The sequence below is a fragment of the Calidris pugnax genome, unplaced genomic scaffold (assembly GCF_001431845.1).
Source record: "Calidris pugnax isolate Ruff unplaced genomic scaffold, ASM143184v1 scaffold34, whole genome shotgun sequence".
Classification (NCBI taxonomy): Eukaryota; Metazoa; Chordata; class Aves; order Charadriiformes; family Scolopacidae; genus Calidris; species Calidris pugnax.
The window spans coordinates 3,384,725-3,406,034 of record NW_015090771.1 but is presented as its reverse complement, the minus strand read 5'-3'; the positions used below and the strand labels follow the sequence as shown (position 1 = coordinate 3,406,034).

The following is a 21,310-nucleotide window of genomic DNA, read 5'->3' as shown; positions in this document are numbered from 1 at the left end:
CCCTTTCTGAAATCAATACATAACTTAGCTACAACTATTCATCATTCTGCACTTTCCTACGTCTGTTACTCTTCTCATTGTTTTTGACTTGTTATTATGGGCTGGTGGCAGCACTAAGAGATGTTACAGGGAGAAAGACCATTGCTGTTTATCTTGAATGCCGCCCAGAGACAGCTACTTTTCTTACTGAAACTAGTGCATATAAATGGCACTATAAATAGACAGCAAATCCTTCAAATATTTTACTAGAGCTGCTCTGGGGCAGTCTCATGGGCAGAAAGCCAAATACTTTTGTTCTTTTTGTCACTTCATTGTTGATTTAGGAAGCTTTTCCCTCAGACCATGCAGCAACTGTCACAGGGGGGAAATACTGTCGTCAGAATTTTTTAATCTCAACTATATTTTAAAAATTGTGAGTATGCCCTACGATCCCTACATAAATCTTTATGCAAATAAATGGGAATATTACATATTTTCTCTAAGTAGGAAGTCAAATCTATGCATACTTTGTCCTATTCTTCTCACAAATGTGAGGACAACAATCTGTTTCCATAGAGGGGCCCTGATTTATGGTCATGGGAAGATAAAAAGGGGTTTATTCAGCTTTTGTAACTGCCTGATGTCAGAGCTAGCTTTCCATCCTGGGATGACAGCCCAGCTCAGCATCTACAGCACTCTCCCAGGTCCTCTCCCAGCGGCAGGAGAAGGGGCAGTTTGTTTTAACACATTTTGACTGCCAAGGAGATGAGTGTCTAGGTTCATGCATGCATCTGTCCTTCCATCTTCCACCCTGAAAAGCAGGAAATTCAGTTCCTATCATCGGATTTGTTCCACACCAGCTGGCTCTCACCTCTGTGTGCAGCTCATGTGCAACATGGCTCCCAGCAGAGCTGTAGGCTGCAGGGTCAGTCCCAGCTACCTCTAATGACTGCAAATAATATCAAAGAACGTGTTAAATACTGCCAGGTAGATAGAAACTGTGCAATCCCTGATCAACATATGGAAAGTGTGAGTAATGATAATGATGTTTTTTTATTGGAAAAATACTAGACTTTTACATGAATTAATAATTTAGCAATTGATGATTTAACCTCATAACTGCCATGGTGTTCAAGGGAAATAAATCCAAATAAACTGTTGCATTTTGTTAAATACACAGGCTGGATCAAACAGAATGACATTGACTAAGGTAAAGAAGTGCAAAGTGTAAAACTGTTAGTTTAAGATTCAGTTTAATACTGAGATAAAGTGAATAGGCGTAACTGTAATACCATTAGAAGGATATAACAAGAGATTTCGAGGGTTAGTTTTGATAGCTTATGAGTTAATATTGTAATTACTCTAACAATATAATTTATGAATTCTATAGGTTCCAACCATGCTGATTATTATCCTTATTAGAATGACATTGACTAAGGTAAAGAAGTGCAAAGTGTAAAACTGTTAGTTTAAGATTCAGTTTAATACTGAGATAAAGTGAATAGGCGTAACTGTAATACCATTAGAAGGATATAACAAGAGATTTCGAGGGTTAGTTTTGATAGCTTATGAGTTAATATTGTAATTACTCTAACAATATAATTTATGAATTCTATAGGTTCCAACCATGCTGATTATTATCCTTATTAGATAAAATATATGAACTGAAATATTAAAAATTAAATGTGGGACTTAACCTCTATTCAAATCAATGTAAAGTCTTCAGGTGACTTTAAATGAAGCACGAAATAGAAGGTTTCACAATAGGTTACAACAAAACAAGGAAAAAACTCCACACCTTTGAGATAATCTCTGCTCCCCACTTGCCCCATTTATTTAGACAGGTACATTCTCACTGAAGCTCTGTGTTCTCTGTAAATTGGCCACAAACTTTCACCAAGTTTAGCAGAAGCAGAATCCAGTTCAATTTCCCAGTCAAACGTGACCCTGTGTACTGTGTCCTGTGGCTGGGACTTGCAGGTACTGTTGGAAAACAGATAGAAAAAAAATGGGTGAATGTATTGTCAACCCTAATGGAAGGCCAAGACATAAAATAAGCCTAAGCAGCCACCAAAGAACACAAAAAAATCTTTAATTGGGACTCCAGTCAGCAAAGAGGACAGCTTTTCAAAACTGTTGTGAGTCAGTGGTCCATTTTCCTTCACGGTTACATAAACCACAGTGATTTAATCCCATGCAATCAAGTGGAAAACATTTTTATATTTCAATTTTTTTCCCCCGAGGGAGTGGTTAAAATTAAGCTGTTTTGATGGATGTCAAAGAGTAACTAAAAAGTATGCAATCTTATTTTTTCATAATCAAAACATGGTGATGGTTATGATCACTAATTGGCTATACTTCATATTTAATATGTGTTATGAGATGAAAAACTGCTTTATCCTAATTGATAATCCCATTTATATTATGCAACTTTATTAGAACAAGGCTAATGTTCCCCAGCAATCTACTTGTTACCTAGAGTGCTCTTTCTTGTGCTTGGGGGAGCAATGGAGGCAGATTTTTTACCGTTGTGAAAGACTCCTTCCTGGAGTTCACACTTGCGACAACCACACATAGATTTCCATATTTATGAGGTTAAAAATGTTAAGCAAAATTCTAATGTATTCTTATAGTTCTATATTTTTGTCCTCATGTGGTTTTACTTTAAGTAAAAAACCAAATCGTGTCTCAAGGAGGAGCTGTAAAGCTACTTGGGCTATTCATCACAAGTCGTGTAAAGGCCTTTTCTTCTTAGGAATGGTACATCTTACTCCTGCTAACACACTTGTTGAATCAGTAATTTTCAGCTCAAGGAGAACAAGTGAAAGCAATTTAAGCTAAGCCAGCCACCCTATGGCAAAATCCACTCGTGTGGCTCAACTGTGATGAGGACTTAAATGATTACAGCTGGTTCTGAATAGTCATGAGTCTTGGATATCAGTTTGGACTTGTCTGTCTGACACATTTAGGGTATGATCTTTTTTTTATGGGATGGGTAGTGCTGTGGCAAGTTGGTCTGACACATTTAGGGTATGATCTTTTTTTATGGGATGGGTAGTGCTGTGGCGAGCTCCAGAGGAGTCTCATCTCTGGCTACTTGTAAATTGACTTCTCTACAGAAATAATAACAGGGGTGGGTTGAACCTCAGAGAATTTGCACTAAAAAATAAACAGGCAAATCCTGAGCATTTTCTTCTTAGAGCTGCATGTAACCTTATTTCTGCTTCAGAACAGCTGTGTAGTTAGGATCTGCTAAAAAAAAAAAAAAAAAAGAAAAAGATTTTTTCTGTTTGCCCTCCTTTTATGCTTGCAGTGGAGAATTTAATATAATCCCTAAATACAAACATGTAAGGGTGGGAAAAGCTAGTTTACAAGACCCAAAACATTATATATCAGAAATCTAATAGAGTTCATATTCCAAAAGGAGATTTACTCTATACATTAAAGAAAGAAAATACAGTGGGGAATGTATACAATGTAATGATTTGGAAAGATAACTAGTGATGTTAACCCAACTTGAATCGATTTAATCAATAAATAAATCAATCAAATAAACATTGCAAATGCAGTGCGCCACATATAAATAAAAAATAGTGGAGTCATTAGGTATTATTTCATCAGCTGTTTTGTATGTGGTCTTCCTCAAGGCTGTTTTACCACTTGTGATGAGGAATGAAATACAGGATTTGGCAATATTTATATTTGGACACAGCATAATTGATAAAATAATTGATTGGCACATTATGTAACTTGAGAAAAAAAAAAAAAAAAAAAGATTTTTTCTGTTTGCCCTCCTTTTATGCTTGCAGTGGAGAATTTAATATAATCCCTAAATACAAACATGTAAGGGTGGGAAAAGCTAGTTTACAAGACCCAAAACATTATATATCAGAAATCTAATAGAGTTCATATTCCAAAAGGAGATTTACTCTATACATTAAAGAAAGAAAATACAGTGGGGAATGTATACAATGTAATGATTAGGAAAGATGACTAGTGATGTTAACCCAACTTGAATCGATTTAATCAATAAATAAATCAATCAAATAAACATTGCAAATGCAGTGCGCCACATATAAATAAAAAATAGTGGAGTCATTAGGTATTATTTCATCAGCTGTTTTGTATGTGGTCTTCCTCAAGGCTGTTTTACCACTTGTGATGAGGAATGAAATACAGGATTTGGCAATATTTATATTTGGACACAGCATAATTGATAAAATAATTGATTGGCACATTATGTAACTTGAGAAGGGAAAACAGTAAAAAATTTAAGCAAGAGAAATCCTGCCTGCATGAAAGGAAAAGCAAAATTCACAATGATGATGGTCAGGCACTGCACTAGGTGAATCTCTACCCTTGGGTATATTCAAAACTCAGCTAGACAAGACCCTGAGCAATTCCCTTGTATTCTAAAGTTTGCCCTGAATTGCACAGGGGGTTAGACTAGAGGCTTAAAAAATATCCTAATCTAGAAAAGTAAGCCCTAATGCCAAATACTAATTTTGACATTCTGAAGCACAGCTGAAACTTTCTTACATGCGCACACACACTCTAATTTCTCAGCCTTATCCAAGAGACTGACAAATAACATTAGATTATAAATGGAAAGAATAGCTTTTATACTTGTGAATACTTCCATACCGAATTAAAAGCACAGCAAAGACAAAAGTGGCAAAAACTATTCAGAATAAATTAGTTCTGTCTTTACATAAATATTTGGACTAAGTCCAGTATTTCTGTGCCCAGAGTAGCAAGAGTACAGACCTGAGAAACATGCAACAGCACATTAAATTTCAATATTTTTCTCTCTGTGATTACGAAAGTCACATGAGAAGACATCACAAATACAGGCAAAAAAAATAATTCTCACCAGCTCTGAATATTTTAAGTAAAATAAAGCAAACCAGGAGGGAACACAAATGAGCCACGTGTCAGTTACAGTGTCTTTTAGGTCTTTCCACAGAAAGCTTTTACAATGGGCTCTCTCTGTGAGATTGTGCCAGCTGTGCTGAAGCTCTTTTCTAGGGAGACTTACACTAAAGTGAATTATTTCCTAAACCATCTGAAACAGTGAAACTAAACTTCTCCCTTTGTTAAACGTTGATAAATCCTCTTGCCTAGGTACAATTAAATTTTTTAAAGAATAATGATAGATGCTCTTGACTAAGGGTGTAGCCATGCTTTAGTCCCTTATGTAAACCACAGTAAAGATTTGTTGCTTCTGTAGCTACAGGTGCTTAAAAATCAGCACAAGCAGCAAAACCTAGTTGAGGAACTGCATGGGATGTAATAGAATTCTTATCAGGGTAAAAAATTCTATCAGAACAACAGGATTTATTCCCAGGATTACACAATACAAGGCAGAACGGACCAACACAAGGGAAGGAGGAAAGAAAAAAGTACATAGAAGTTAAAGCAACATCGTACAGAAAATTAATCTTCATTCTGCTTACAGGCAGCTTCCACATTTACAGCTACAGATGCAAAATGAAAGAAGGGAAAACTGAAATGAACAATTTCCAGTATACTTAATAGCCAATAGGAAAACAGTCCAAAAGTATTTCTGAATGTTTAAATAAATAATAGATGAAGATGACAAAGCAAGAAATGAGAATAATTAACAGCACAATCAACTTATTTGAAAAAAAAAATCACCTGAAGTTTTGGTCCTCTCGGTTACTTTAATTGCTAAAAAAATTTGAATTATATTTATTTTAAAAAACAATGCAAGGAAATGGCCTGCTGATCTCTGAAAAAAGTGTGATTTATACTATTTTAAAAGTTAAATCAAGCCCATGCTAAATAAATGACTTTAGTTATTAGTCAAATAAATGGTAAAGTTTTATGCTTTTCCAACAAAGAATCATTCTCACATTCGAGACCTTCCTATACTGCCTGCAGTGCATAATCTTGCAATAGATCTTGCTACTCTGCATCTCTCCACTCATCAATAAGCATTCTGCAATGAAAATAAACCTGTGGTATTATCTAAATAAATATTACGCACCACATGGCTGAATTCTTGCAAGACCAGGCCAATACTACAAACTTGAGTAAATGAGGTAGAAGATTCCCTTCTTTAGGAGGAATACAAACAGTAGCATGAGCTGACGTGAGTTCAGTTCACTAAGTGGGCAAGAGTCCCAGCTTCCAAAGATGCTCATTGGAAGTCTCTGGAATCAGAGTGGAGCAACAGAGTCCTCTTGGGGACAATTCAGCTCAGCAGCCAGGAGGTGCTAACTCCTCTCACTTGGCTACACTGGGAGCTTAGACAAGTAGCTTAGATGTAGAAATTCACCTTGCAGATATCTGAAAGCAAGCTAGATTATCTTTGCTATCTACTCTGTGTGTATATTGGCATCTGCACACAGGGTAAATGACCCCACTTTGGGACAACAGCCACAGTTACTAAGTGAGCAGTGCAAATACCTGTGTATGTCCTATTCTGGAACTGGGAATACGTTTGGTACCCATGCATATGTAAGAGTGTTCTTATACGGGTAAGGTACTTCCCTCTCCTGTGGTAACCTGCTGCATGACCTGCATTAAGCAAGCATTCCTGGGAGACACTTCTACTGCCAGCTAATCCCATGGTTGCTTTATTTTTGACTGAAAACTGGCTATCGTTATTGATACCTGCCACAGTGTGACTAATGCCTTGTAGCCCACAGAGAAAAAAATAAGGAAAGCAAATAAGTTCAGCACCTGAGTCACTGACATCATCCAGGACATCACTCTGCAAAGTGTTAAGAACCACCTAAATGCTGCTTAAGGCTCTGATTGTATTAGTTCTTTTACTCCCATCACGCAGAGTCCTACCAGTCATTCCGTATCATGCCCGCTGCTCTTATTTCCAACCAGACATTAAGGAAAACCATGAAGCAAAACATCAGAGGAAATTAAACCAGCCCATATAAAATGTCTCATTTTTTTTCCTTTCCTGCTAAACTCGCTTGGTCGCCTGCTCAACTTATCAATTTGCAGATGCATAAGTGAATTGCACTGTGGAGCTGATGAGGATTTAAACCCATAAAGTCCTAATACAGCATTCTGTATAGTTTGTCTCATATACTTTGCAAGCAGCTGAAAAGGACTGACCAGAGTGTTTATGCATGACTGGTGAAGTGCTTCCATGTCAACGTGTGTTACAATGTTTGCATAAACAATTTTTCTCTTAAAATGTGCGAAGGTGAACCCCTCTCTAGCACGAGCACATTAAGCACAATTCTGTTTGCACATGTATTTTTGATTGTGTATTTCACAAGATCATTAGCAGGCATTGCACAAAAGCAATTTATGAACTTATTATGAAATTCATCCTTAGTAATTAAATTCATTACTACAAGTTTATTTGTGAACTAGACATATATTAGTTCTCTTTGAACTGGGTACACTTTTCATCAACAGCAATATTCCATTATATTTTCATTTTCTCCTTTAGGATAGAAAAATGCTGTTTACTTTTTCAGTTAATTCCTGTCATGATGTAGAAAACAGGACAGTATCCTGCCAGTTTTTACCACAGAAGTTACTTCTCAGTGTGTAGTATAGCACAATTGCACTCATTTCATGCTTCACTAGAACAATCATTCAGATAATAGTATATGCAACTAGGAAAAGATTACTTTTTAGTAAATTTAGATGATGATTTAGAGATACTGCAGTTAGATTATATTGGTTTAGATCTATACCAAAATAATAAAATAGCTTTCATGAATTCCAGTATTATAAAAATTCCAGTTGTACATTCTGATGTTCATTGGACACAGTCAATTACATGCATCTTTGTAATTACATCTAAAATTAGCTTGGACCCTGCAGGGAATCTTGTAAATCTGTCACCATATCAAACTGACAACATCTACAGCATTCAAAATTTCACACAGATCTCCTGTGAGTTTCCTAGGAAAGTAATATTTCAGCACAACTGCAGAATGGAATCAGTAAGAACATCTGCAGAACTTCAGTTCTCAAGTTCTTCATCTATATACAAAATTGTTTGTAGAAAATTATTTCAGAAAATCTAGCAGACAGGATATTTTGTCCTGCCGATAACTCTTCAATGGAGGCACTTTTAAGCTAAGTGACGCCTACTGGAGGCCAGTATACTGTAATAATGTTACAACTCTATTTGTCTGAAATGTTTGGAAGGAACACAAGCATCATTAGGAATCAATGGCAAAAGAAAAAATTTTGAATATACTATGGTAAACTTTGTTTAATTCACTGGTAAACTTTTTTTTCCATACTTAAGGCGCAGAGAATGCCAGCACAGTAGGAAAAAGCATTAAAAAAAAGAGTTTTCTTACTTTAAGTAAGAATTCCACAGTCATTCATACATGAATAAACATGAGCAGGTAAATAGAATATTTCTGTGACAGCAGCCTCAACCTTTGGAAACAGATAAAAGGTGTGTGCAAAAAGGAGAGCTGCTGAATGATTTTATTATTATTCATTTATATTACAGAATTTTTTGCTTAGTGACTAATACCTAGGCGAACTGTATTACTGAAATGCATGCAGCATTTTAATAACTGTTTACATCTGTAGGTTCAAGATACCCAGACACATTCTCTTGGGACAAAATACAAATCTGACTTCTGCGAGAAAACTTTCTTTCCCTGAGATCTCTTTCATCTTCTAATGGAGATGAAGAGTGATGAATTATTGAAATCTTCATCAAAAATTATATTAAAAACACTGTGGTGTATTAAAGGAGGAGAACAAAATAGAAAGAATTTAATCTCAATTTTGACATCGATTTCCTGAGGAAATCGCAAGAATTGTATGCACATTATAAATGAAAAAAGAGGGAACAGTTACATATATCTGATAAATGGTATCATGAAGTGCTCTGCACGTGCAAAGCACAAATGGCCTCTGGCAGTAGGGGAAATTAAATGCAGAAATCTTGGTTTCTCTTCTCTTTTTTTCACTGTACTATCTGGTTTTGTAGCAGTACCTTGCAGATGGGTTTCATATTCCAGGCATGACTGCATATAGCTATTAGAAATTAAATGTAGTATACATTTTATAGGAAGTAATGGAAAGAGAAGGAAGATTAGCTATTTAGAGCTCGTACCCGTGATCAACGTGTATGTGACAAATGTTCATCTGAGTTATCTTATTCCTTCCACCACGTTCCTTTGAGAAATATATCTTTACTTCATATAAACATATGCAAGGCAGTTTGAAATGAAACAATTTCCTATTCCTGGGCAAAGAAATTAAAACAGGGGGAAAAAAAATCCTGATTCAAAACTAGCAAGTGCTCTCAACATTGCAAAGAAATCAAGTTTAGAAGAAATGTAATATCAGGAGTATCGACAGTACTGCTAAAGTGTAGATAGTAAACGATTTTTCTAGTAGAAAGGAAAGTAGAAATCAATGCAGCAGAAATCAAAATCAGCCTTCTTCAAAAATTAGCTGGAAAGCTGCTAGGTGTCTGTATGTTGTTTATTATTTTGCCATGTAGGATATTGGATGTCTAATAAATATACTGAACATAAAAAATATTTATCTGTATTATAGAAGATGCTAACCTTTGGAGGCTTTAGGCAGAAATTTTACTGGCAGCTTTCCAGAATCTTGACACACATAAATAAAGTCAAACCAAAGGAAAAAAGCAACAGCTGAGCTTTCTGTTACTGGTGTTTCCAAGGCAGAGCAGTTTAATGATTCATCATTGAATATAACCTTGCAAAATGTCAATAAGAGCAGAGATGACTTCATGCACTAGCAGTCCCATAATTCTAACTCTCCCCTCACTGAAGTTCACATCTCCTTGGTGTCTCCTCTTTTAATGCTCTCTCAGGACCCCACAGCCCTAATATAAAGCACTGCAGTCATAGACATGCCAGAACATAAGCACACCAACACCTGTATCAAAGATCACTGAAACTACACTGAATATTCTCATTACATTTGTTATAGTTTAGAGCTCTGAGTCTACCCCATTAAAAATCCATATCAGGGGAAAGAATTAGCTTGCACAGTGATAGGCTTACCCAACATCCAACTATCCTTACAATGGTCAACAACAAATGCCTAAGAAAGATTATAAGAAAGCAAACATTCTTCCCCAGGCAGTCATCCGGTCACAAGTGATCTGTGGTGCAAGACATTCTGGGGTTTGAGGTAATATCTTTTGATTAACAGCTCTTTTTTTTCATCTTTGAAGCTTTCTAGTTGCTTTTCCACATCCTTGTAAACATTGGCCTTTGCAACACATTGTGGCAGAGCTCCCCAGTTTCACTATACAAGGCACAAAGAAAAAGGTCTGCTCTTTTGAATCTACCTCTTTATAATTTCATTTTGTAGCCCTGATTTGTTGAAATAAAATCTAATACTGGAATGGTAGACCCTAAAATAAGCATTCCCCCTTCATCTTTTCCATGCATTCCTATCACCTTTCCCTTCTGTCTTCCCTTTTCCAGCCAGAAAATTCCTAGCCTTTTGCTTCTCCTTTCACTCCCTTGGTACTTGAACAGTCCTTGTATCCAGGACCCATGGAGTGAGGAGGTCCCATCCGTATTCCACCATAGGATCCTTAGTTTGGGTGGTGAGCTCAGAGGAGATCAGGCACAATTTCACTACCACCCTATTTCCTTTTGTTGGAGCCATACCTAGATGTGTAACCATTGATGGCTTGCTCAAATAAGTGTTTTCTGATTAATCAAACACTAGGCCTGCAGGCAGCTTCGGGGCTTGACAGTAAGTATTTTTACCTGCCATACAGTGTAAATTGTAACTTTTCAGCACAGACAGAACTAACATTTATCAGTGTCAAATGACCATCTAGCGACAATGTTGCTTGTTAACTTTTTGTGATTGTTTATTTTGTGGAGTTATCAACCTCTGAGACCAGTGGTGAAGGAAATTGCTTGGGATGATGTTCCTAAGTACAAAGGAACTAGGCAATCCTTTGCCCTTTTGCATATTCAGCTCAGTACAGCCCATACTGAAGAACCCATTCTCACCTACTCAGCAGGACCTACCTCCTAGGTCTTTCAAAGAGGGTGTTCAAAAGTGGCTACCCTAGCAGTGAGGAAAGAGTCAGACAACTAATGGAAATAACCACTTCCTCTAACAGTTCAGCTGCTTCCAGCCTAGGTATGTTTTCTTATCACTAGCAATTTTCTATGAAAAATGCAACTGACAGTGAATATTCTTTACTACTGGCTAGATTGAAAAGCTGCAGACAGAATGTACCCACCACATTCAGGTGGATCTCTCAGTCTGAGTAGCTTGGCCTTGAAAAATCAATTGGATCTGTAAGGGTTTTATTCCAATCTCCCCCTGGATTTTCAATGGACAATTGAGAGCTCTTTAGGCATTTAGATACCATTAGAGAAACATTTCTCCTTCTTTCCACTACCCCCTAATCTTTGTTTCCATTAGAATTACCTGACTGGAGAGATTTCTTTTTATAGTGTTTTTAAGGATTAGAATATCTACTCCAGTACACAGCAGTAAGGAGATGGTGGGAGTGTGGAATGACAGATCAGACTAGTGACCACTCTTCCCATCCAAACCACCAAACCTTCTCTGATTAACATCAGATTTTTACCTTGCTGTGTGAAACTTTCCGTGCCTACAGATAAAGTTTTTTCTTTATTCTTTAACTACAAAGTATCTAGCATATGAAATGTATACCCTAATCAAATGCTACCTACAGTAACTAAAGAGTATTTTCTCTTTTAGCACTGCCACTGCTGTACTGATTTTTAAATACATATTTTTGTATGTTTGGCAGTACCATTCCAAAGGCAGATTTGGGGTAGACCATGTTCTTAGCATACCAGACACCAGAAATTAGGCTTCCCTTGAAATTACTCTAATTGTCCAAAACCAGAACTTGATCTACACATCTATCTTCATACACACTCTTTGCTGTATATTTCAATTAAATTTAACTGAAGAGTATTCTATATAAAGAGAATACAGTTCTGAATCTGAAGATTAAGTAATCCTACTGCTACACTGTTAAAACATGAGTTAATCTCTTATTCAAATAAATGCTAACCTCACAGTAAGAAACAGTAAAATTTATCTCTTGAACCAGAGGTATGCCAAGGCAATCACTGTTTCAGGAACACATTTCAGTAAATTCAGTCCAATTATTTATCATTCAAAATACAGCAGACCACGGCCAGTTCTGTTTGATGACCCCAATAAAAACTTTTCATCATGCTAAGGAATTTGAGAATGCACACGGGCATGAAAATTTTGTCTAGAACTTACAGTCTATCCATTTACCCCACTGAGTGCCCCATTTCTATCAAACGAGTCCCCACTAACTGTTCAGCTCACTTCAGTTTTTGTAAATGAAGATTGTATTCTATTAAGAAACAAAGAGGACAGGTTGCTGGTAAGATCACAAATCTGATTTCAGTACGTCACAACATTTCAGGAAGGATCACAAGAGTTAACCTAAAAGTTTACCAACTTTATTTTCTTTCCTGAAAGTCTTGAGGACATAATGCCACAAGCTTCTCTCACTGTAGCAATACAGATGGAATCAATGAAAAAGAAACCTACGAATTACAACAAAGTAAGGATTATCTGTGAAATAATTCTGCCAAAGATTAAAGGAGAGTTGTGCTCTACTGTAGGACTAAAGAAATTAGTTTTCCTGGGAAACAGTCTACATCAGTTGCATCTAAATTTATCCGGAAAGCAGAATGTTCTCTGAATGATGAGAGTTCATAGATATTCATCAGAGTACTTTATTTATTCAAAATAAAGCACGCTATTCTTCAACCAATATCAAGGCCATATAGACCAGGAGCTTTTTTCTAAGTCCAACAATTTCCAGAGCTAGTTCCTGTACATAACTCTACGTCTAATTTTAAGAGGTCAGGAACATAGGCAAATGGAAATTTGCAAGAAAGTGATGGATGACATGTCAGAATAATAGATATTTTTATTGCACAGAACTACATAGTGGAGCAAAGTTATCTTTGGCTATTTACAGTCTCATTCTACCTTCCTTTAAAATGAGGCCATTTAGTAAAAAACAGGTCTCATTATCTTATGAACCACCTGGACTCAGTAGCCACATGTATGAGCCCTGCTGACATTTCTTGGGAGGTTAAGGAGAAGATTTACCATTGTGAGAATCATTTAACATGCTTAAACAAAGTAACAGCTTTAGATTTTAAAAGATTCAGTTGGAAAATGGGACCAACAATAAAATGTCAGATAAAAGATCTGTCTAGTTCAGCACACTGTACTCAGTAGCAGTCAATAGAGGATTCCTAAGGAAAAGTATAAAGAGAATGAGAGAAACATATTTCTCAAAATTACCTCCCAGGTTTCAGCTCTTTGTTTTGAGATTTCCTGAACCACAGCTGGCTTTTTTTTTTAATAGCCCTAGATAATTTTTTCTTCTATTAATGTATCCAATCAGTTTTGAACACCAGCAAACTTTTAGCATCTGCAACAGCCTGTGGCAAGGAATTACACAGCTTAGCTCATATTTTGGGGTTTTTTTACTTTGTTTATTTTCAACCTGCCATAACCAATTTCAATCCATGCATATCAGTATTACAGAAGCTATGGAAAACAGTCCTGACAGTTTAATGTTTTTTCCAAAATTCTTAAACTTCACTCATGTTTTGTGCACTCTTGAATTCACTGAACAGATTATTTTAGAGTCTTTGAACCTAGGTTATCTAATATAACAGATAGTAAGATCTGTTTCCTTAGACAAGGAAAATCCTCTCAATAGATTAATTACTTTGAAATTTCTGTCATTTGTGCAAAACTTTAATTATCTGAAACTATTCAGTTATTCCCATTACAGCCAGATAATTGAAGTTCAACAGCAATTAGCCGTTGCTCTAACAAAAACGTTGGATAGAGCAATTATAGCAGTCCTCTGGTTTTGATCTTTACCACTGTTAAACCTTTCCCAATAGCTAGCAGTATTGACTTTTGACAATTCTTTCCTGGAAGAATAGAGAAAGTCAGCTAATTATTTTCATTGTTACTATTTGGGTGTGTTTGTTTGTTTTTTCCCTTTTGTCCTAAATATACATTCAACTTCTAAACCTTTTTGGGGAAATTTATTCCGTTAATCAAATGAATTAGTTACACATACCTCTCAGGGAGCTGCTTTCCTCTAATTTAAAATTTGCCTATACAGCTGCGTAACGTTACGTTGGTTGTTAAGTCAATCACTATTCAGGATCTCAGGAAACAGGTTCGGGTGATTCACACAGTAGTAGTGCTGCCTCGATAACCTAGAGGTAAGTGAGGCAAGACTGTATTTTTAATACAAAATACACCTCTCCCTGCAAATCTTACCTTAGTAAGATAACCCACTTACTAATCTACAGCACACAACACACAATACAGATGCAAAGTGTGCATGCTGGAATCAGCTGTTTGGTTTGGGGAATGAGAGGAATCACAGTAGGAACGACTGTGGGGACAGTAGGACAGAATCACAGTAGGAACAACTCAGGGATGACTGATTCCAGTAGGTGGCAGATGGATGCATACAAGACCAGTGAGTTAGGCCTAGTCCATCTTGTCCTGCCTAAACCTTCAGTCTAAAATAAAAGTGTGTAATATTTTTTGCACAAAAAAATCAATAATCCAGTCAATTTGCAGGTTTTTCCATTGGAGGAGACATCTTTATCATTGCAGTCTCACTGGTCTCAGTTCTTGAAGGAAAGATCTGCCAATGATCAAAAGCGGGGTTAAAAACATTGTTACTTAGCGTACTGCACAGTTCTGAATGTTAGAGGGGAAGAGAACAACAGCATTCCAGCTGAGAGTACATGAAACAAGAACTGCAGTACCTGAAAATGCAACATGTAAGAAGATCTAGAAAGGAGATGAAAGTGCATTTGACTCCACAACAGTGGTACATTTGAATTTGAAATTCATCTATCCATCTCTGACCCCAGAGTCTTAGAAATTGCTAAGCTTTGCTATTTCTCTGATAATAAATTGATCTGAGATGTCACATCAGTGCCATATAAAGAAGGGTTCCCTACCTAAGATGCTTTTGCAAGGCAGGTCAACTTTGAATGGCTTCTCTTTGAGACCATATCATAAGCATGTTGTTTTCTACCATATTTCTGTCACCCTAGATCTCCTTCATGATAACTGCTTTTCGTGTGAGTCTCTTCCCACTAGCATATGTGAGTCTTTATAAGGAATCATTGAGATCCTCCCCAGCTATGTAATTTACCTCTTTTTTTTTTTTTTTTGGCAACGTTCACCTTGTTATTTTCTTGTACTTTCTTAAAATTACCATTTTATTATCCGCTTCAACTAGCACGAGCATCTCTCATTTCAGCACTACCCTCAGATTTCATTAAATTATTATCAATACCCTCTGTGAATACTTAAACAAGGAGACATTTAATAAAACTCTTCCTAATACCAATTTCCAGACAGATTGCGGTTATTCATTGCCTATTACATTCACTGTTCTGGCTAGCTGAAGATATATTACTATAACCCTATTCAAGCGCGTTCATACTCACTTTAAGCTACGATTTTATAGGAAATTCAATAAAATTCTAAGCAGCTTATATTTTTGTGTCACTACTTTCTCTCTCCCTTTTATATCTCTATCAAGAAACAATCACATTTGGATTGGTAAGGTATGTTCCTATTTATAAAAAAAGAAGATGCATAACAATGCTTATTTTCTAATTTACAGAGACATCATTAGACATAGCCATCAATGTTTTCACATGCTTAAACACAGTGAAAGCCAGTATCACTGAAAAGTCTTTCAGAAGGTAATGCATCGTTCCTGTCATTCTTGTCATGACTTTGAAAGGTCTTGCCTGAGCCTAAAGCTTAGACCAACGTAACTAAAATCAGCCTTAAAGCTGACTTAGTTGAATTAATACATATTAATGGCAAACAGTCTTAAGTATCAATTGCAAATAAATTTCAATTTGATATCTATCTATTGACAAGCAAACTGCTACAGAACACATTTGAACCACATTAGGTGTCTCATATGGTTTTGAATCCATTTCATTACAATACTTTAAAATTCAGTTGTAATGAAATTATCAGCTACTATGTTTTCTTTCTCATCTCTGTAGTACCTAATTAAATATCTAGGCTTTCCCTTCCCATCTTAGGATCAATCACCTGATCCTTCCACTCACACACAGGCTATCTGATGTTCATCCATCTGAGTTCTCATCTTTCCTGGCATTTTGACTCAGCCAGACTGTTTAGTGGAGGGGAACCCAGTGACATTTCATAAACCAACTTTTTGAAATGTTGGGCTTAATCCCATATACCAGATTTCTCTCTCTTCCAAAGCCTGGTTTCTTCATTTTGTTCGTCATCATATGAAATCTCTTGCTACCCTCGGAGTGGATTTTCCCACAGAGGAGGATTATTTACAGGGAAATTTGTGAAAACGCTGCCATTCACAGTTTCAATATCACACTCTCCCCCTATCAATGGACTGTAATAATTGCCTGGATGGTCATTTCTACATTGTAAAATATTTTGATAGCCAAGTACATGAACAGCAAACTTTCTTTGTTGCTTTATTCCTGTTGTTTTCACCAGAGGCTTGACTGGATGGTCTTCAGACAACCCTCTGACTGACATTGCTGTGACAGAAAATGTCACCTTGGACGTGAAGCACAGAGGTTATATTAAAATTGCAAGTCAAAATATACAAGTGAGAATGCACCTCTAATTCAACCTGCATCACCTTTCTCTTTCCTTTTAAAGAACAGGTAAAAGAAAGACTTTTCTGCTACAAGAATTTATGACAAATGAAGTCAGTATGAGTAACCAGGTTACTGATACAGCTGTCGTTACGTCAGTGTTTGTTAAGTCCCTTCAGAACATCAATCTGAGGATTCAACATATAAGAAAAAAGTTGTGGAGATTTGGGTCATTACAGTGATGAGCTTGGGATGATTGCAAACCATTTCAGTTAGGCTTCAACCCTTATTTCTAACCCTAAACCTGCCCCTTATCCTAGTCCCTTACTCTAATTCCTTTCACTAGTCCCTAAAGCAAGCCCCTTCCTTGAAACCCCTAAACACTATCCCCTCACACTAACCTCCTAGCCCTCACCCCATCCTGTAACTCTAACCCTAACCTGTTTGGTTACTGGGAGGCTGAAGAAGTGTGGGGATTTTGAGACCGTGGAACAAAGGAGAAATTCCTGCTGCCCAAATTAATTCCTAGCAACAAGGCATATAATTTTTATGTAAAATGGCCATACTTTCTTTGGATGTATGAACAAACATGGTGTAGGGTTCAGGCCACATCTTTCCAGCATCATAAAAGACTCTTCTTACATTGCAGCAGGAGCAGGATTCCAGCACTTTATCTCTCAAAATAAAGCAAATGTGTCCACTTCCCTTAGCTTTCCATTTGTAATGTGATTACATTTTCTCTACTTATCGAGTGCTGATGGAAAAGAAGGCACTACTGAGTTTGGTGTTGCTTCAATGATTACATTGCAGAAAAAAAATTGGTGTGTTTAAGAAATAGCTGCTAATCCCACTGTGATATATGCAGTTTTCAGCCAGGGATTAACACAGATGGATGAGGATGAAGTGGTCTATACATTAATTTTATACAGGATTTTTTTTTAATCTGTAATTAAGCTATATACAATCTGACTTGTGATATGAGACTGTTATAATGCATTACTTGTGCTTTCCAAACCCACGCATCTACTTCAGTGCTGAAAATATTCCTTTTACCTTGAAAGGCACTTGAACCTCAAAACATAATTTCAAAATACAACTAAGTTAATGGACAATGGTCTTATCTTAATGTGGCGAGCTATCCAAGTGGAGCAGTAGACAGCCATGAGAGATCTGCCAACAGAGGAGGTCATCAAGAATCCTTCGCGTGGGGCACTGATATTCTTATTATTTAAAGTAATATGCAAGCTTTTCTTCACTTTATCTTAAGAAGAGCCCTTGGATCATTAATCTAAGCAGAATTTCTGATACTACTTTTATAACTCTAAGTATCTGTTTTTTCAGTGGCTACAACTCTAAAAGACAAGAAAAGTCTGAAGAGACATTTAGGAGATTGGGTTGCAAAGATGCTTAAGGAAGATTAATGTTTAGGAGTCCAAGGTAGAAACTCCTGGCTAAAGCTGTAGATTTCCTCTGAGACTTTGGATAAGTCAGTAAACAGTTAGATTTGAGGAAGACCATTTGAAAATGAGAGCTAGCTCTTAAAAATATTCCAAAAATAGCAACAACTGTTCCATGTAGGTAGTATGCGATATAGGCACCATATTCATAGAAAATAAGAATCTTTTAAAACATGTAAAACTTATCTGAAAATGTACTTTGTCTCAAGACACAATCTGGTCTACACATTGACTTGGCCCATTTAATCAAAAAAGTTTATGCTTTGACATATTGCAAAGTCTTTCTGCAATATAAAAGACAGCTAACATTCAATAACCCCAGAGTTTCTATGTGTGCTTCAGAAATCATATCTTCTTCGTCGTTCAGATGAATAAGAATAGGAACTTCTTCCAAAAATGTAAGGAATCTAATAGAGTGGATATGATCAGTGGGTGTCTTCTAAAGAAATATCAGGCCCTGGTGTGACAACGAACAGGTTGTTTAATGAATGAATATTCTACTTTTTATTGACATTCAGTTAGTAAACATAAAGAGAAAATGGGCAGGGAGGGTGGAAAGAGAGTAAGAAAATATAGAAGTAATGCCGTCAGAAAGAAATCTTAGAATTCTAGGCCAGGGACAATTTATAGACACAGACTAGATGCAAATTAGAGATATGTCATTGATAGTAGTAGAGATGCTTTGATTTAACATACCTTAAAAAAAAAAGGAAAGAAGTCACAAATTTCCAGATTTCTCCCAGCAGATTAGTCTCAAAAAGACACTTTAGGAAGATACTTATTTTAAAGCAGTAATAAATACAGAGATAAATAAGCCACCATATTCATTCTGGAAGAGCCAGGGGTAAAATTAATAAACAGGGCTGTATGGCAACCAGATGGTTCTGCAGAAGAAAAACAAATCATTGCAATCTCTAGAGGACTAACACACCAAATAATTACTTCAATACATTAGTTAAACTAATGAGTTGTAAATGTGTCCTCCCCTTCCACCCCCCCAGCACACATTTTTGATATGTGAACCATTTAATCTCTACTCAGAAATTCCACCAAAACCTCCTGTTAACCAGGGAAGAGTCCTAAAGAGAAAACTGCAGCAGCACAGCATTATTTCTGCCATAATAACACTTCGGTTTCCTACACCCAGTCCCAGTCAAAAACCAATCCCTCTTCAAAAATATCCCATATTATATATAATACATAAACTTTAGGACTAATGCCACAAACGTTCAACTGTATGTGTATCTGCAGCTTCAGATAGATATGCATATCTGCAGCTTCAATGAGATATCAATAAAAAAGATTATGCTTGTGTGCATGTGTTTATAGGATCATGTCTCACTAGAGAAATTAGGCTATTTTCATAGTATATAGTGATTAGTCCCAACTTCAGCTCTTTTGAGAGTTGCAGGGGGAAGTTTCAGTTGTATCCCAGGAGGTGGCTTGGGAGAATATGTCATTTTGCCTAAGCCATTCACTGAAAATCTCTAGCATCTCATGGTGTGTTACAAAGCCTTGAAATTTGGCAGCATTGTGGCTACCTACAGCTCCTTAGCGTCACAGGTCCCACGTGCTCCTTAGACACTTGACAGAATTTGACAGCAAATGTATCCAAAGATTGTACCAGGACTGCAAGATCTGAGAAGAAAGCTCTCGTTTTTCATATAGGAAACAATCTAATTCAAATGCAGGGGAAATGAGCCACACAAGTAGAAGAGGAAATTGGGCAGATAGAAATAAGGCTTCAACTCGGATAAAAATCCAGGATTTCAGCTTAAACTGCTTTAAAACGTCTAGAAGTCGCTAAAATACCTGAAAAGCTGCATATAGGCTTGAAGAACAGTAATAAAAGTGGGAACAGCTTGACCGAGCAGGGAATAAAAGCAAGGATGGAGGGAGAGACTTTAAGAGAGGTGCTGTGGATTTAACAATCCCATGGCTGACTGTTGGTAAAGGATACTACAGTTTCACATAGATGCAGTCCTGACTGGAAGACAGGAAGAGATGTTTTGCAAAGAGCACACATAGATAATACCAATAGAAGTGGTCACAGGGATAAATATTTGTAGTAGGTAACCAGAGGATGTAGCAGAACTTAGAGCTGTGGAACTGAAACTGAACATTTTTCCAAAAGAGGTGGACCCATCAGCTGTGGAGAGAGTTCATCTCCTTTCCTGAAGGAATTCCTGGCTAGAACTCAGTGGCTTGAGATACTCAGAAGGACAGACAAGATAATTATAACTCTTCCTTCCAGCCTCCAGAGAAGGGAAAGCTGAAGGAGAAGGAAACCAGTGCCAGTAAGAATTTAGGGTTTTTTTTTTCCAGAGCATTACAAGCACCAAAAGGCTGAAGCACATTTAGAATACTAAAAATGTTGGAAATGGCTCATTAGGAAATGCCAGTTAATACTACCTTTGAATATGCTTTTGTCTGTATTTATAAAAGTACCACCAATTAGTTAGATTTTAGCAGCAATATGGAGTATTACCAAAACATTAATATCTAATAAATACTGATCACAGCAGGAATTTTCAATTGCCATAATTGCTCAAGTAAAGACCATTAGTGCTACTTCCTCCCAGCTAAAACATCAAAGCATCTTTTACTTAAATTTATTTGCTTCAGACACTAACAGGTGTCAGCATCTTAATGCATCTTAATGCATTTATCCTTCTCTTTGTCCAATTTTAAATTCTTGCTTATTTCCATGAATTAATGCCATATTATTGTTATTCTATTTATTTTTAACTTTTTTTTTGTCAAATCTCAGAACAACAATGCAATCTCAACAGCAACTACAGAGCACGAAAGACAGAAAGCATGGGGGAATATTCAAAGAAACTACAAATATCAAGATTTCATTCTTTCACAGTCTCTCTGGGCAACCTGTCAGCTACTCTCTGTCACTTTTTCCCCTTATATCTGGTCAGTCCTAGACCCTAAGATATTTTTGTTTCTTCAAGTCTTAAAGGCATAAAGATTAAGTTAATATAAGTTTAATGGACTGATAAACCTGCTTGAATTGAAACAGTAATTTATTTGAACTCCAAGCGAGGCCAACATTTTTTTGTAAAAAACCTTTTTCTCACTCTGCTGCTGGTGGTAGTTTACTTTAGGAGCAACCATTCAAATATGTTTTGAACTCTCCAGAAATTGACACCTTTAGAGGAACTATTCTGCATATGAGATGTTTCAGCCTTGACATTT

At 36.6% G+C, this 21,310-nt stretch overlaps 1 long non-coding RNA gene across 1 annotated transcript in view; it reads right to left on the bottom strand.

The window, feature by feature from the left end:
- Window positions 1–1,521: 1,521 nt before the first annotated feature.
- Window positions 1,522–21,310, bottom strand: part of LOC106887180 — a 152,535-nt gene continuing 132,746 nt past the window's right edge. Inside the window, exon 6 of the long non-coding RNA XR_001411822.1 lies at window positions 1,522–1,962. This is a non-coding gene — a long non-coding RNA (uncharacterized LOC106887180). The remainder of the gene's footprint in view (window positions 1,963–21,310) is intronic.